The sequence below is a fragment of the Jaculus jaculus genome, chromosome 1 (assembly GCF_020740685.1).
Source record: "Jaculus jaculus isolate mJacJac1 chromosome 1, mJacJac1.mat.Y.cur, whole genome shotgun sequence".
Classification (NCBI taxonomy): Eukaryota; Metazoa; Chordata; class Mammalia; order Rodentia; family Dipodidae; genus Jaculus; species Jaculus jaculus.
In genome coordinates, this window is record NC_059102.1 from 206,073,550 (window position 1) to 206,092,547 (window position 18,998).

General features: G+C 42.3%; 1 pseudogene; it reads right to left on the reverse strand.

Annotated features, from left to right (window-relative positions):
* Positions 1 to 1,003: 1,003 nt before the first annotated feature.
* LOC101600136 lies at positions 1,004 to 1,460 on the reverse strand (annotated as a pseudogene).
* Between the last annotated feature and the right edge of the window lie 17,538 nt (positions 1,461 to 18,998).

Consider the following 18,998-nt stretch of genomic DNA (forward strand, 5'->3'; position numbering starts at 1 on the left):
CAGTATGTCAATTTTCTTAAATTTGTTGACATTTGCTTTATGTCCTAATGTAATGGGAATTTGGTGGCTCCTTGTCAATACATGTAGGGTACCTCATGTCCTTATATTATTAATTTAAAGAGTTAAAATCCATAGAGAAAAGGGTGAAACTTAAAGAGATTAAGAGAAGAAAAGTACATAGAGCACCTACTATGTGGAAGGTGAGAGGGGCTAGAGAGCACATGTATGGGTAGGGGTGTTCCCACTCCATCTTAACCCAGCTGGGCTGAGATGAGGGGAGCTTATCAGAACAGGGACCTGGAAGTTCAATAAAGGTGAAAAGCCAGAAAGAGGCCTTGCCCATCTGATAAGGATCTAGTTATAATATTATTGTGTTAGGCTTTGCCCTCAGGCTCATGTGAGTTTGAGAAAGACTTGATTGGCCTGGGCTCAGGGGCCATCTCAAGAGTAGAGGGGAAGAGAATTGATTGGATAGGTTGGATCAGATGCTGAACTCTGGTTCTGCTGAAGCAGCAGGTGAGGTTACATCTTTTCCATTCCTTCTTTTGATTCCTCTCCTGACTAATTGCCCTTTACTCATATATGATTTGTTTTACAATAGATTTTCCATGTCCTGCTAAGAAAAGTAGTAGTATGTAGAGTTTGGATAGAGTATTTTCTAGGTGTCTATAAGTCCATTTAATCTATGGTACCGTTTAGCCCATCGTGTCTCTATTTTCTCTATTCTGTCTATTGGCAAAAGTGAGGAATTAAAGTCACCACATATTATTTATTTCTTATTTAATTTCTAGCAGATTTTGATTTATAACACTCAGTGAACCTATTCAGTGCATATATGCTTATGATTATAACAACCTTTTGTTGAATTGTTCCCTTTATATGTATAAAGCAGCCTTCTTTCTCTCTTATCCAGTGTGTTAACTTTTATCTCTCTTTTTTTTTTTTTTGCCTTAAAAACCCAATGTTTATTACAAAGGTGAACCTAATCCTTGTGATGAGCTTATCAGTAGGATTTCTGGTAGCGGCCTCAGGCCCCAGGGCCTCCAAACTTCTTGGCTTTGCAGCACTGTGGGTTGGCTACCAGCAGGGTACAGTCACATTGGATGAAGATGTCTTTGATCTCCTTCTTGGAAGCCTCATCCACATACTTTTGATAATAGGCCACCAGGGCTTTGGAAATGGACTGCCAGATAGCAGAGATCTGGGCCACATGACCACAACCCTTTGCACAGACTGGATGTCCACACCAGCAAATCGCTCCTTGCCCATAAGTAGAACAGGCTCCAGTAACTTGTACTGCAGTGTGTGCAGCTCGGTCATCTCATCTCCAGCAGGCGTCTGTTCCACCTTGATGAGGCCGTTCCCGCGTTTGCAGTGTGCCATGCCGTGGCCGTCTTCTTGCCTCTGAAGACCTGAACCAACTGCAGCAGACCTTTGGATGGCATGGCAGTGAGTGTACCACATGCGATCTCCTCACCACGCAGTGCCCACACCGGAAAAGGAACTTTTATCTTTTGATTAGGGAGCTGGGTCCATGATATTAATAGTTGTAATTGAGAGATGTGAGTTACTCTCTGTCAAGTTGAAAAATTTGTGGAGGTTGACGTTTGCTTGATTTTCATTTATTTTCATATCAGTTTTACTTTTAATTATTATTTTGCCATCCTATATCCTCATAAGTATGTTTATTCTTATATTTACTGCAAAGTATTCCATAAAGAGCTGGGCGTGGTGGTGCACGCCTTTAATCCCAGCACTCAGGAGGCAGAGGTAGGAGGATTGCCATAAGTTGGAGGCCACCCTGAGACTCCATGAATTCCAGGTGGGATAGAGTGAGACCCTACCTCAACAAAAAAAAAAGCATTCCATCCAGTATTTCCTTTTCTAAAATAATATTTTTTATTTTATTTATGTGAGAGACACAGCGAGAAAGAGGCAGACAGAGAGTAAGTACGGCCATACTAGGACCTCCTGCTACTGGAAACTGTTGGGAGCTATGAGCCTAACCTTGGCCATGTTGACAGAAACTGCCATATAGCAAGTTAAGTTTCTATCTCCTCATCTAAATGCTCACTTACCAGAAATGAAGAAATTGTAGCTTGGGTGATAACCTCTCCCCCCACCCCCGTGCTGCCAGGTAACTGATGAAGAAACAAAGGCAGTGTGGTTTAGCCAGTAACTCTGTGATCTTTTGCCTGATGACGTCCCCTTCCCCTTACAACCTTATATAAACCTACACATAAAAATAAAGTCTTGAGGCCTTGACCAGGAACTCTGCTTGGCCTCCTTCCTTGTGTCTGTTTACCTCTTCCCATTCAGGTTAACTTCCCCTCAGGTCCTTGTTTGACTCCCTGCTGGCCGGGGCAAATGGCGCCCGAATGTGGGACTCAAGGTACGAAGACAAACCTGAACTTTGCTCAAGTGAACAGCCATTCCTCTCCCTGAATTTCCGCCTCATTGGCGAGTTAAGATTCACACAGCAATCACCACAGGCAGCCTGCCTTTGATACAGATCCACACAGTGATCACCATAGAAGCCCGCCTGTGATACAGATCTGATTAAGGTAAGAAGAGCAACGCAAACTTCCAGGCAAACCATTTAAATAAAGACTATTCAGTCAGATTTGCAAGACACAGGGACTGCAGTATTTCTTTTTGGTCTTTGTAAACTTCTTTTCCTTCTTTTACTTTCAGTCAGCACCATCACATACAGTCGCAACATAGTGACAGGGCAACTGAAGCCTCTTGGCCAAGGCTACCCTCTGGCATTGGCTGAAGGCCCCTAGCTCCCTGTGCAAATCCCAAGAGCCTGTTTGGGCGTTGGCAAAGACCTCCTATCTAGCCTCTCTTCCAACCATTGAAACTGGTTACGCAATGGCCAGTAGATGCCCTTAGGGCAGCTGCCGGATACTTAAGCTTACAGACAGGCTTGCATCAGGCCCATTGGGGAATCCCCTGTGCCAGTTCTCTGACTGGGAACATTGCCCTCTGGTCTTGCCATTTCTACTCTTTCCTTTCTATCATGGGACATACCCTAAGTAAACAGGAATTTTTCATCCAGGGACTTAAAGACTCCCTCAAGACTTGTGGGGCAAAAGTTAAGAAAAAAGATCTTGTTCCCTTCTTCCTCTTCTTAGAAGACTTATGTCCATGGTTTCCCCAGGAAGGCACCATCGATGAAAAATGATGGGGGAGAGTGGGAGATTGTTTAAAGGACAACTATAGGACCTTTGGGCCTGAGAAGGTACCGGTTCAGATCTTCTCCTATTGGAACTTAATAAAAGATGTCCTCCAGGTCCACCAGTGCCAACCAGACATTTCAAAAGTTGTTAGGGATGGAGAAACCTTTCTTAAAAATAGTCTTAAACCTAGCCAGACCCCTCCTTCTCATGAACTAACTTCCCATCATCAGGATCCCCATGCGGTGGCAGCTGTGGCTGTGGCTCTGACAGCATTTCCCTTCCTCAAGCCACCTGATCCTCCAGGCAGGCACCACAGCAGCGGCAGCCCCCAGGCAAAGAGTACGCCCCTTCTAAGTGCCCCTCTGTCATTGTTCCTATGCCTGAGGATGACCTAGTCTCCCACACTCCTAAAAGCCCCCCTACCCCCCCTAAGTCTATCTACCCTGCTCTGTCAGAAATTACCAGAGACAACACGGTGAACCCTTTTCGCCTAATGAGGAGACAGAATTGGAGGATAAGGCCGCTAAATATTGGCCCCCTCACACAACACCTGTGGCAGACACTCCACCCTATCTGCAGATGCCTAAGCCACACCCCTTTTGCACCCCTGTAGCTCTCTTGAATGAGGACTTCCACTGTAACTTGGAGGAAGTCACTCGGTAAGTGACTCACTTTCCTGGGAGGCCCAATCACTAAAAACCCTCCTTGTAGTTAAAAAAGAAAAAGCCTCTTTGCTTAAACAACTCCATGATTTAGACTTAGAAATCCGCTTTCCCTCTCCTGCCCCAGTGTGGCACACCAAAACTAAAATCAAACAACCCAAGACACTTCATGAATTTCCTATAACACACACCCAAGTGAAAGCAGGAACCAATTCTTTAACCCATTCACCACCTGAGTAGAGCGGGGCAGAGACAAATTCAGGGGAGGAAAACTCTGAAGGAGACAAGCACTCTAAACAATCTACTGATTCAGATGATGATAGCGAGCCAAGCAGGAATAAAAGTATTATTATTGAGCCCCAGCAGTACCACCATTTAAAATTTAAGCATATCAAGGAATTAAAAGGTGCTGTTTCCTCTTATGGACCTATTGCTCCCTTTGCAATGTCCCTACTAGAGGCCCTTACTGATGATTGGCTTTCAGTAAATGATTGGAAAATGCTTGCCAAAGCTGCCCTGGCACGAGGAGAGTTCCTCCTCTGGCAGGCTGATTATACTGAGAGATAATCGAGACACTGCCCACCACAAAGTGTCCACTGGATCATCTTCCAAGTCCTTGACACTAGATAAACTTTTGGGCAATGCTCCTTATGATACTAATCAGGACCAGGCAAAATTCTCCCTGGACTGTTCTCACAAATCCAACATGCTGCCCTTAAAGCTTGGAAAAATCTCCCACCTAAAGGATCGGCTGTAACTTCCTTGGCTAAGGTACATCAGGGACCAAATGAGCCTTATAGCGACTTCATTGGTCACCTCACTGAGGCTGCAGAATGACTTATGGGAAGGGAAGAAACAGATAATTAATTCATAAGACATCTCACTTTTGAAAACACCAACTCAGCCTGCCAGGCAGCCAGCCGCCCCTTCTGCCATGGCAAAAGTATCTCTGACTTTATCAACTTATGTGCCAATGTGGACCCTGCCTCTCGCAGCATTGGGTTAGCCATAAGAGCCACCCTAAAGGGCTTCACACAGGGAAATAACAACAAAGCTTGCTTTAATTGTAAAATGCCAGAGAATGTACAGCTGCTAAGGCTGTGCACCCACCTCCTTCCTCCCTGTGTTCATGTTGTAAGCATGGCAAACATTGGGCCTCTGAATGTCATTCCAAAATGGATATCCAGGGAAACCCCTTACCACAAAAACAGGGAAACTTAACATGGGGCCTACCCCAGGGCCCCAGGATAAGCCTGGACAGAACCCTGGGGCTGTCAGGTTCATCCCCCAGTCTACCCAAAATGCAACATCTCTGCCCTCTCCCAGGCAAACACTGGCAGTGCAGGACTGGACCTCTGTCCCGCCTCCAGATCAATACTAACTGCAGAGACAGGGTCTCAGGTCCTTGCCATAGGAGTTTTTGGTCCCTTGCCAAAAAACACTTTTGGTCTTATCTTGGGACATGCCAGTTCAACCATTCAGGGCCTCGCCATTTCTCCAGGAGTCATTGATAATGACTATACTGAGGAAATTAAACTTAAGGCCACCACCCTTTAGGGGCCTATTACCATACTTCCTAGCTAATGGATTGCTCAATTAATACAATTGCCTCTCAGTGATAAGGCACCTAGAAACAAAAGAGAGGCCCCCATGGGTTTGGGTCAGCAGACATTTACTGGGTACAAGAGGTCACTCAAACAAGACCCCTCCTTAAATTAAAGTTAAAAGGAAAAACCTTTGAAGGTCTGATAGAAACTGGTGTAGATGTCACAATTATTTCCAGTAAAAATTGGCCTGTATCTTGGCCTCTCACCACTTCCATGACCCACCTCAAAGGAATTGGACAGGCCTCTAGCCCCTTACAAAGTTCTGAAATTATTCAGTGGGAAGATGAGGAGGGAAATCAGGGCACCATTCAACTTTATGTAGTCACAGGCCTGCCCATTAATCTCTGGGGCCGAGACATCCTCTCTCAAATGAAAGTTATTATTGAAGCCCTAATGAGTTGGTAGCTCACCAACTGCTTAATCAAGGCTTCCTCCCAGGACAAGGATTGGGCAGATATTCTCAGGGAACAAAGGAACCAATCTCAGTCACTATAAAAACTGATCATGCTGGAATAGGCTACAAAAATTTATCCTAATGGCTGTTGACCTGCCTGTACCCCATGCAGATAAAATATCCTGGAAAACAACAAAACCTGTGTGGGTTGATCAATGGCCTTTAACTTCTGAAAAATTGGCTGCAGCCATGATATTAGTACAAGAACAACTTGCTGCAGGCCTATTGAACCTACCACCTCTCCTTGGAATACTCCTATCTTTGTTATAAAGTAAAAGTCTGGAAAATGTAGTTTGCTCCAGGACCTTAGAGAAATTGATAAGGCCACGGAACCTAAGGGAGCCCTACAACCAGTCCTTCCCACTCCAGTGGCAATTCCTGCAGGATATTGTAAAATCATTATTGACCTAAAGGATTGCTTTTTCACAATTCCCTTACAACCTGAGGATTGTCACCATTTTGTATTTAGTTTGCCTGTGGTAAATTTCAGAGTCCCTATCCCTAGATTCCAAAAGAAAGTCTTGCCCCAAGGGATGGCAATAGCCCTACGTTGTGTCAAAAATTTGTGGCCCAAGTTTTAGATCAATTTAGACACATATGGCCTTCTTTGTATATAATTCATTATATGGATGACATTCTCCTGGCTGGAGCTGATCCCACTGAACTCCTTACTTGCTCTCAAGCACTTTCTAGGGCCCTTACTGGAGCTGCTCTTCAGAGAACTCATGATAAAATTCAGTTAAAACCCCCTTACTTATTCTTAGGCTTTGAACTTTTTCATAACAAAATTTTTTCACAAAAGATTCAACTTACAACTGATCATCTAAAAACTTAAAATGATTTTCAAAAACTCATAGGAGATATCAATTGGCTCAGGCTTTATCTCAAGCTAACTACTGGAGAGCTTAAACCTTTGTTTGACATCCTCAAAGGAGATCCAGACCCTGCCTCAGGCCTCTCATTAACAGCCCCCACCCTAGAGGCCCTGAAGATATTAGAGGCCACAATTTGAGCAAAAGGGTCAATTTTATCTCTTATGAGAAGCCTCTTCTCCTGGTTATTTGTGCCACTGACTTCACCCACTGGGGTGTTCTGGCAGGAGGGGCCCCTCTTCTGGGTCCATTTACCTGCCTTGCCACCCAAAGTCCTTACCCCTTACACCTCGTGGGTAGCAGAATTAATAAAAATTAGACATGACCAAAGCAGAAAAATATTTGGTAAAGACCCTGATAAAATCATTCTACCCTATTCCACTATCCAATTCCAGTGGTTAACACAAAATGATGACGACTGGGCAATATCTTACACCTCTTTTCAGGGATCCCTTGATAATCACTACCCTGCTAACAAACTTCTTCAATTTCTGAGAATTCAACCATTTGTTTTTCCTACATTGACCTCTCCCTGACCCCTTCCCCATGTCGCCCTAGTTTTCACTGATGGCTCCTCTAATGGAGTGGCAGCCTTCACTGTAGACAATCAAACCACTTCCCTACAATCCCCATTCCACTCTGCTCAACTGGTGGAACTTTTCGCTGTTTTACAGGTTTTTCAACAACTTCCAAACACCTCCTTTAATCTGTATACTGATAGTGCTTATATTGCTCAATCCATCCCCCTGTTGGAAACTGTGCCACACATAAAAACCACCACAAACGTTACCCCTCTGTTTTTCTCCATCCAGCAATGCATACATTCTAGACAACACCCTTTTTATATAGGCCATATTTGTGCTCATTCTGGACTCCCTGGGCCTCTAGCCACATGAAATGCCATAACTGACCAAGCTACCCAGTATGCCTTCCTTGTTAAGCTCCATCCTGTGGCCCAGTCCAAAGCAGCCCACTCTGTACATCACCTTAATGCTCAAACCTTGCGTCTTCTTTTTAAAATCACTAGGGAACAAGCTCGCCAGATATTCAAACAATGCACAAACTTTGTCACCCTCCTACCCATCCCCCACTTGGGCATAAATCCTAGAGGTTTAATTCCCAATGAGGTCTGGCAAATGGATGTAACACATGTTCCCTCATTTGGTAATCTTAAGTCCCTCCATGTTACTGTGGATACCTTTAGTGGATTCATCTTTGCCAGTCTCCATGCTAGAGAAGCTTCAAAAAATGTCACTGCTCATGTGCTCAATTGCCTTGGTGTCATGGGAAAACCCCAAATTATTAAAACTGATAATGGTCCAGATATACTGGAAAAGAATTCCAAAATTTCTGTTATCAGCTACAAATTAAACATATTACAGGCATACCATGCAATCCCCAAGGTCAAGGAATTGTAGAGCAAGCCCATCAAACTACTAAACATACCTTCCAAAAATTAAAAATGGGAGATTTATATCCCATAAAAGGCTCCCCAAGAAACATCCTTCATTATGCCTTGTTTGTCCTAAACTTTTTAACACTTGATAGTCAGGGAAATTCAGCTGCTGATCACTTTTGGCACACAAACACAAAAAAAACCTTCGCCAAAGCTATGTGGAAAGATCCTTTGACTCTAAAATGGAAAGGCCCTGACCCAGTCTTTATTTGGGGTCACAGATCAGTTTGTGTGTTTGATACTCAAAATGATGCTGCATGATGGCTACTAGAACGTTTAGTCAAACAAATCAATGAGCCTATAAGATCTCAGTAATATATGCCCAAGAACACCCTGTTCCTGAGGCAACTCCCTCTTTTCTCTTCCAGGTTTCCAATACCCAAGATTCAAGATAAAACGACTTGTCACTGACATCTTCTACTCCTCTGCTCCTTATTGCCCTTTGTTCCCCTAACTACCATTCTCATTCTTCAGTGGGAATTTCAAGTAAAGGAGGGCCCCATCAAACAGGATTCCACCACCCTTATCAGTTCAGGGTGCTGCTCTCTTCCGGGATGCCAGTCAGCCCTCACCATTAAAATCACTCCCCAAACAATTACTGCTACATATAGGCCTTACACCTGCTTTTCCTATGACAATAAGGGCAGTTGTTTAGATCATGAATCCACCTATGGCCGTTTTAGATATTGGAGCTGCAGAATTCATGTAGCCATTAATAAAAATGGTATTCACTGCCTCAAAGGAAAAGAGTTTACTCATATTATTTCTGACCTTTGGGATGAATGCTGGCAAATAGGAGTCACAGGCAAACACTATAATGATGGCTGGTCCTCCTACCCTATGGGAAATATATATATATTAGTGGTAGTTGCAATCATGGCCACATCAGTTGTTTCTACAGGGATGACAGGCATAGCATTGGGGCACTCCTGTATTCTGCCAGCAAATTTTCTGAAAAACTACTGCAGATGATTGACTCTAGCACTAAAAGTCTTGAATCCCTCCAGAGACAGATCACCTCCCTTGCCAAGGTTGCCCTACAAAACCAACATGCTCTCAACCTCCTTACAGCAGAAAAAGGAGGAACATGTATGGCTCTCCAAGAGGACAGCTGCTTCTACATCAATGAATCCAGAATCATTGAGGAAAACATAAAAAATTTACAAAAAGTTAGTCGAGACTTGCATTCTCGATATGGTCCCTACTCCTCTCAATGTTGGGCCAATTGCCCCTTCTTCTCCTGGTTGCCATCAGTACTAGGACCTTTATTTATCTTAATCCTCTCATTTACAATTGGACCTGTTATTATAAATAAAATCATGTCTTTTATACATCAACAGATTGAAGCCATTAAGATGCAGCCCGTGCAGGTCCATTATCACAGACTAGAGCTGGTGGATCAAGGTGTTGCCACTGAAGACCTACCACCTGCAGCTGCCACTCTCCCTTGATCTTACATTCTGTACTCATTTACTATGCTACTGATCCTCTATATCTCTGCTATCACTGCAGTCTACCTGTCTTATGGCCAAATAGCTACCCCTTCTTTAGGAGCTTCATAGGATCCAGACCTATGCATATCGGCTCACAATAAAGTGAGTGTGATATGGGCACCAACATGGGTGTGAGGCAAAGCACCGCAGGGGAAGGTCCCTTTCTGACCACTTCCGGATTCCCTGAGAGAAAAACCAGACTTGCATGGAGGTTGTACCATAACTGTTATTACATACGCCCTGCCTCCCTTCCCCAAAAGGTACCAAGGGCCAAGATTGTGGGAAAAAGACATCCCACAGGAAGAGTCAGGTCACTACTCCCCCAGTTGGTTATTGCCCACTGCTGCATAGCAGGCTTCCCCCTCTTTTCATATAAAAGAAGGAAGGAGATGTTGGGAGCTATGAGCCAAACCTCAGCCATGTTGACAGAAATTACCATATAGCAAGCTAATTTTCTATCTCCTCATCTAAATGCTCAGTTAACAGAAGAAATTGTATGCTTGGGTGATAACCACCTCCCCCCCCCCCCACCTCCCCCTTGTGCTGCCAGTAACTGATAAAGAAACAGAGGCATTGTGGTTTAGCCAGTAACTCTGTGATCTTTGGCCTGATTATGTCCCCTTCCCCCTACAACCTTATATAAACCTACATGTAAAAATAAAGTCTTGAGGCCTTGACCAGAAACTCGGCTTGGCCTCCTTCCTTGTGTCTGTTTGCCTCTTCCCATTCAGGTTAACTTCCCTTTGGGTCCTTGTTTGACTCCCCACTGGCCAGGGCAGGAAACAAACTACAGACACATGTTCCACTTTGTGCAAGCAAGTATCTTTACCTCTTAAGCCATCTCTCCAGTCCTCCATCCAGTATTTTCTGTAGGGGTGAATTAGTGTTCATATAGTCATAAAACTGGCTTTTATAGTTGGTAGATTTTCTTTCACCTATAATAAGGAATAATTTTGCAGGTTGTAGTAGTTTAGGTTGGCAGTCATAATACTCAAAATCTGAAATACACTATTCCAAATCCTCTGGCTTTTAAATTTTCCATTTAAAAATTAGAAATAATTTTGATGGTCTTTCCTTTGTAAGTGATAAGTTGTTTTTCACTTGCAACTTTTAGTACTCTGTTTTCTGGGTTTATTGTTTTAATTATAATGTGGTGTACAGAATGTCTTATCTGGTCCTGCCTACCATTCTATGTGCCTCATGTACCTGGATGGGTTTCTCTTCTGTGATATTTGGAAAATTTTCTTCTATATATTTTTTGAAAATATTCTTTATACCATTGACTTTTAGTTCTTCCCATTCTTATATGCTCATGATTTGAATGTTTGGTCCTTAAAAGTTTTCCTGCAGTTTTATCGTGTTCTGTTAATATTTGTTTTTGAATTTGTCATTGATTTTGACCTCCCAATCTGTTTCCTCTCTCTTATCCTCAACCCCTGATAGTATGTCCTCCACATGATCTATTCTGTTGGTGAGGCTACTGGTAGCCTTTTAATTGAGTTATGTTATTTTTGATTTCCATTATGTTTTTTTTAAGAGTCTCTACCTTTTTATTGAATTTCATTTTTATTTGTTACTTACACTTTCTCATTGTGTCTTGTAATTTGTTCCTGGTTCTGATCATGTCTTCTTTGAATTCATTGCATTATTTATTGCACTCTTTTGGTTAATTCTCTTCCATTTCATTCAGTCACTTGTTCATGACTTTATTAATTTTGTTGAATATGCTTAGTGTAATTGCATTTTGAATTTATTTTTTCTGGAGTTTTCTCTAAGAAGTTTTAATTAGAGGAATCCACTATGTGACTAGGCATTCTTGTAGCAAGATCCTTCCTTGGCTTCTTATGTCATTTGTCTTGTGTTGGAGTTTGCCCATCTGGATATAATCCCTTTGTTTTGCATAGAACACAGTAACAGCAGCTATACTGGGCTCTATGTTGAATGGCCTAGTCTGCCTTGTTCTGAGATGTGTGGCCAGGTGGTCTGCACAGTGGACTAAGAAGGGTAAGACCCCAGTAAGACACTCTTTGGAGTCCTGTGAGCTGCTCTACATTTCTCAGGTCCAGAAATGGACAGGCAGCCTTTGACACATAGGTACAGGGGACTGGTGGAGCACAGGGAGGAGCTTACCTATGTGCGTAGTTTGCAGTACTCTGAGCTGATAAACATGAGATCTGGGCAAAGTCACAGGAAAGAGCTCATGGCACATTGTTTGCTGGGGACCCAAGGACTACTGTGCTTTGCTCAGGACCAGAATGGTCAGGGGTTCCTGGACCCAGTTGAGGGCTATGGAACTTATTGAGCCTAGGTGAAGGGGTTACCTAGGTTACTCAGGCTTAGTCTGTAGTGATCCTAATCTAAATTCAGTTCATTTTGAATGATATAGTTGTTCTTTGCGAGTGTATCTTTTGTTTTAGTAAGTAGAAATGGGTGTTATCCCCTTTCAGCATTGATTTATCTCCTAGGTCAAACACTGTCAAGTAATTCTACACTCTGCTCTCAGTATCGTCTTCCCCTTAAGCCAATTCTAAATGAACCTTCTCCCTAAATGTCTGTCCTTTCTAAATAATCTCAACTTTAGATCAATTTCTCTCTTTTCTTTCTGAACAATTGTTTTAGGCTTCAGTTTTCACTCTCAATGCTTTTTACACCTTCAACCTCTTCAAACCTCCACAATTCTACTTGAGTTATTTTCTGTAGTATTTTTTTTTTACAATATTAGAGATTGAACCTAGAACCTTATGCATGCTAGACAAATGCTTTGCCACTAAACTATATCCTAACCCTAAAATCTAAGTTGGGTCATTCACATCCCTACCTAAATCCCTGCACTAGCTTTCCATCACCTGTATTAACATCCCAAAGCATGTGCAAGGATCACATACACTGGAAGAAACTGTTTCCAACATAGGTCACCAAGTATTATTTTCTATACCAGGTCCCAATTGTCTCAGAAATAATTATTTTAAGAAGAATCCTGATGCATTCTGGGTTGTTGCTCAACTGCATGCTACCACAGTCTTAGTTCTATGATCTTATTACTTTTCTATCAACTCTATATTCAATATATCATGAAGCACTTTAAATTATTTTTGTCTCTTTAAGATCTCTGTACTTTTTTAAAGTTGTATTTTCAAGCATCATATTTCTTCTCTCTGTGCCTCTATGCCTATCTAATAAGTACCAATCGCCTGTCAACAATAATGCTCTCAATTTCGCGGTTTGATTTCTTAAAATATTATTTATTTATTTATTTATTTATTTATTTATTTCAGTGTGGAAGAAGAGAGAGAACAGGCACATCAAGGGCTCTTGCCACTGCAAACAAACTCCACACACATGGGCCACTTTGTGCATCTTGCTTTACATGGTTATTGTGGAATTGAATCTGGACCATCAGGCTTTAAAAGCAAGCACCTTTAACCCCTGAGCCATCTCCCTAAGCACCAGTTCAATTTTATTTTATTTTATTTTTATCATTTCTGTTTTTGAAGTTTTTTTTTTTTTTTTTTTTTTTTTTTTTTTTTTTTTTTTTTTAGTTTTCTATTCAGCAAATACAGGCAGTTTGGTACCATTATTAGGCTCATCCATGACCTACACTCTCCCCATTGGCCCCTCCTTGTTGAGGAATATGGGTCATGCATTGTGGAATTAGCCCACAGTTATTGGTACGATAAATGTCTCTGCATATCCTGACCCAACATGTGGCTCTCACATTCTTTCCGCCCACTCTTCTGCAAAATTTCAATGAGCCATGTTGGGTTCATTTTTGGTCTGCTTCAGTGATGAGATGTTGGGGGCCTCTGAGGCTCTGGCTCTCTGATTTGGTAGGAGTTGATGTTTCTCTGTGTTGGTCTCCTTCACCCTTGTGATGGTATCCAGTTCATGAGGAAAACAACACTCTTGCTTCTTTCACCAATTTTCCGTAGTTTCAGCTGGGGCCCTTTTGAGGTATAGCAGAGTGGCTCTCTCCTTAGGATCTGCATCTATATGAAAAAGAGAAGCAGATTCTCCAACGGAGAGCAAGTTAGCTCTAAGACAAATGAAATAACCCTTACTTTTTTATATTGAGAGTTTAATAAGTGTAGGCCTTCTTGTAGCCCATGATTGATGGTAGCTTCATATTGGATGTCACGTCCGCCTCGACCAGCAAGGAAGGCACAACCACCAGTTCTTACAGCAGTTTATTCAGGCAACTTCAAGCTTCATCTCCCCCGAGCCTCGGGTGGGGCTTCCTTATAAGCGCACTCACTCCACCCAATCACCCCAGGCAACGCAACCTCTCCAATCAACAACCTCTCCAGGCAAGCATCAGAAGCCAATGAGCAGCGGTGAGGGCGAGCTCCTCCAAATATGGACTTGTTTGTCCCAAGCATAGAACTTTCCATCAGGCGCCATCTTTAGGGCTTGGCCCGAGGGGCTTTCCACAATTGGAGAGTAGGCTTATGTTTGGATATGGTTCTGACTTGTTTGTCAGCTCCAGCTATGGGTCTCATACCACTGAGGGGATCAGTTAGCCAAATCAAGAGGAGTTGGTTCCCCACCATGTCTGTGTGCCACTATTGCACTTGTGTAGGCATCACAGCTGGTTATTTGTTGCTAAGTAGGTTAGACCATGAGTTGCTTGGACAGATATTAGTCATTTCCCCCAGTTGCCCATGTAGCACCTTCTGGCACTAGATATGCTGACTGTCCTGGGGACTGACTCTCTCCTGGCTTCCAACCATGCCGTTCCATTTTATGTGTCAGCTGCATATGGTGTCTTCAGCAATAGGGTCTTACCACTAACCTTTGGTGGGTCATCACGTACTCTGACAGAATTCTGTCATTATTTTAGGGAACCTTGTAGGTTTCTCTGATCAAATGCTCATTGTGGATGATAGCCCCATGCTGGTGGTATTGGGAGTTACAGGTCAGTGCCCACTAAGAAAATGAGGAAAAATATAACTAATATACAAGAGTTAGAGAAGAGAGAGAGAGAGGGAGAGAGGGGGAGTGGAGATGTAGAAGGTTTATGTGAGACTTGATCCTACCCTCTCCAGTATCTTGTGGTTCAGGTGTTTCCTGTAAGGGCCTGGTGAACGTTCAGCCATTTGGTCTGCCTTTTAGGAAGTAGAATTTTATGGTACCATTGCCATTTGGGTATAGATTAGTGTTTCCCACCCCTTTGATGCTCTCCCCTCCCTCCCCATCCATCCTAGTATCTAGTCCATGAGATGCTTGCGGACATGTAAGGTATCTTGTGTAGATTCAGGTTAGGTGGTGTAGATGAGTGAGGCTATGTGGCAATTTTTTTCAATTTTAAAGCCAATATATTGTTTGTCAAATATCCTCTATAAAACCACTTTGCCATTATTTGCTTATATGTGTGTTTGTGTTTTTTAGGTATCTATAAGCTTCTTAACAACTATTTATGTTGGGCTCTGAAAGGCCCAGGCATGAGGCCTAGTGGAACTTTCTGAGCCTAGCTAAAGTTTGGCGACCTGTGTCTAGCCAGCTATGACTCAGCAAGATGCCTAATGGCTTCTGGCCTGCTACCACCGTGTGGCAATTGTAATTACCATTTCAATAGTTAAAGTTTACTATTGGCCCTTACCTCTTCCCCCATCCGAAAATCCCCACCTTCATCCCCAACATGATATAGGCAACTGCTCAGAGTAATAAAGCGAGTTGTTTCTGCATTGAAAAGACTCCTGACTCAGTGTGATTTTTCTCTGGTGGCCAGGAGAGGTTTCTGGGTCGTCTGACGCTCATCATCCTTCTTAACCCCTAGGGAGAAAGCAGCATGCCTGTTCCTTCCCTCTGCACTACTTGACCAGGAAGGAGCCCTGAATATTTAAACGTCTTGCTCAGGCTTGTATTTTTATTGTCTACCAGACTGCTCAGAAAACATTTGTCAAAAGGTTGAGTTGGCTGGGCGTGGAGGCACATGCCTTTGATCCCAGCACTCAGGAGGCAGAGGTAGGAAGTTCACTGTGAGTTCAAGGCCACCCTGAGACTACAGAGTGAATCTCACGTCAGCCTGGACTAGAGTGAGACCCTACCAGGAAAAATTAAAAAATAATAATAATAAATAAGAAAAAATGTTGAGCTGAATAAATAAATGAGAAGGAGAGAAAGTGAGTATAAGAATGAGCAGATAAATGACTTAGCCATATGTGGAATAGTGCCTTAGCAAAAAATAATCTACTACAAATTTTGTTTTATGGTGTTTAAACTGAACAGTAAATACTCATTTATTCTGCATTATCAAACTCACAATTTTCTTTTGATTCTTTCCCCAGTTTCTTTTTTTCCATCTGCTAGTCTGGAACAATTACATTTCCTACCTCAAGGTGAAGATAATTAATTGGCTTGTAAATAATGATAAATTATTTAATGTCTATAAAATGCTCTCAATATGAAAAGCAATTCATCACCTCCAAGCATTTTTATTTATTAGGAAATAAATTGATATGTTGTCAATATCTACATCACAGCTTTGATTTATATTCCAACTATAATGAACCTTATTTTTCATATAGTTCTAAAAGCCAGTGCTACCTTTCCTTCTGGTACGTGCATTACCACTATCATAGGATATTAGAAAATCAGGTTATATATAGAGAAACCAAAGCAATGGTGCTGCATCAATTTTTCTGAGGAGTTGTGAACAACCATCTACTCACCTCCAACGTCAAACCAAAGAACAGTTCCACTCAAGTCTAGTTTGGTGAACCAGTGAGGTTATTGGGTTTATTAATAGAAACATGGGTCACTGGTTACTTACAAAGGCATGGGTGCACCCAAACAGGCACAGCACGAAAAAGTCTTCTCTCAGGGTGCATGACTGATGACTTCCCAACAGCTTCACAGATGGAATTTGTCCTTTAGTTAGCCTTATACTCTCTATGTACTCATCACCCCCTTAAACAACACACAGCTAAGACAGAATCACATACAGCTGGGAGGGAGAGGCTCAGGAGATAGTAAGTGGCTGGAATCTGAAGTGAGGATCTAATGACTATCCTTACCATCTCTTTATATGAGGGAATACCAGCAGGTATTGCTTTGTTGATGGTTTCCTATAGGCAATCACAGATGCTCTGATTAAGTTGGGAACAGCTGTTATACTTGGAAGACAGCATCCCACAACAAATGGTGTGGTGGGTTTTTGTTTGTTTGTTTGTTTGTTTGTTTGTTTTTTGAGGTAGTGTCTCATTCTAGCCCAAGCTGACCTGGAATTCACTATGTAGTCTCAGGGTGGCCTCAAACTCTTGGTGATCCCCTTACCTCTGCCTCCTGAGTGCTGGTATTAAAAGGCATGCACCACCATGCCTAGCTTGGTGTGTGTTTTCTAATGCAGGGCAGCTAGCTTACATGGCTGGGTTCTCCTTCTGACTACCTGGCTTAATTTTGACCCTCAATCTTGGGAGACTGTGAGTTGGTTGGGCTCAGATAAACTGACCTCAGATAGACTTGTGTTGAAGTATAGTTATTGTGAGTTCAGGATATTTCAGAATTTAGCTAAGACCAAGAGTTTTAGCAAAGCCAAAATATCATGTTGGAAAGCTAATGCAGGATTATAAACTGCCTATCTGAAGGCAACCAAAAGTTTTAAGAACACCACATTAGAAGGATATATAACAACATAAAGCAAAATACTCAAAACCACAACAAAGATATAGTATGTAGTTTCCAATTTATTCTTAGTAAGTACATTCATATATTTTATATGCTTGTCAATGAAATGTGATTTTTCTCACGAATTGCAGCAATAATTGTCCTTGACTGAACTTCACTGTCCTGTCTCCTATGTCTTTTATTTTACTTGTTCATTGAATCAAAAGGTATGTGGAGCAACATAATTTTATTTATTATTCACCGCTATTATTATGTCCATTTTATAGGTGAAGAAACTGACTCTGGGAGATATTTTCCTTCGTTTTTCAGGCAGATGGTCAGAAGCACTGGGTGTCAAAACCACTGGTGGTTTAAGTCAATGTTCATACTTATACCTGTTGTAAAACTCCCTTTCTCCTAAGATAGTAGTAAAAGGCCAGACTGCTAATGCTCAAGGTCCAAGACTAACTAGAACTAGGGTTTCAATACAACTTAGAAAAATCCTTCTGAGTGTTTTTAAAACATTTTCCATGATTATAAAAAATATCCCATGGTAAAACCTTCCCCCCTCTTTCTCCTTTGAAATTCCATTCTCCATCATATCCCCTCCACATCTCAATAAGTCTCTCTTTTATTTGATGTCATGATCTTTCCCTCCTCTTATGTTGGACTTGTGTAGGTAGTGTCAGGCACTATGAGGGTATGGATATAGAGGCCATTTTTGTCTGGAGGGAGCACGCTGTAAGGAATACTACACTTCCTTTGGCTCTTACATTCTTTCTGCCACCTCTTATGCATTAGATCCTGAGAATTGGAAGGTGTGATCGAGATGTTACTTGGTATTCTAGTTACTTCTTTCCAGCACCACGATCCTTTCTGAGTCATCCCAAGGTCACTGCCATCTGAAAAGAGAAGATTCTCTATCCAAGAGTACCATTAATATAAGGGTATGAATATTAATAGAAGTGCTTACTGGGAAGTTTGATAAGTATAGTATATACACTTATGCAGACATCAGCAGATGTTACACCCCCAGGGCTCATGACTACCCATGTTTTAAGTTTTCAGTATCAGGGATGTATTCCCTCCCTCAGAGTGAGCCTCCAGTCCAATTGGAGGGTAGTTGGTTTCCACCATGATAGACGTACCACTATTGCACCCATTGGCTCATTTGGCCTGGCTGGCCAATTAAAAGGCTTGCAGTGTCCACTGTTGAGTATCTTCACTGGTAGTATCTCTCCCATTGAACTGCATATAGAATGGCTTCTTCCATCTTTCTGTCAGATGGTCTACATGGAGGAGGTTATCAGTTCAGATCCACAGGATTTCTCAGTGGCCTTGCCACCCATGTATGTGGATTCTTCAGCAATAGGGTCTTATCATAGGTTCCTGGTGGGAAGCCAAAGGCCTTGGCAATGGCCTACAATGTTTTGGAGGCATCAGGGACCCTGGCCAACAACTCACTGGAGGTATCCCATCCCTAGCATTGAAAATTTTCTAGCAACGATCTTTGGCTCCTGAGTGTTCCACTGTCCAAAACCAAAGGATTCCATTTGATTTATTTATATCCTCTTAGATTTTGATTAGCCCTCCCTCCACCTTTCCTTGACTCAATCTCCCCTGACCTCACTTTGGGCCTTTTTACCTCTGTTAATCTATTCTTCTACTTA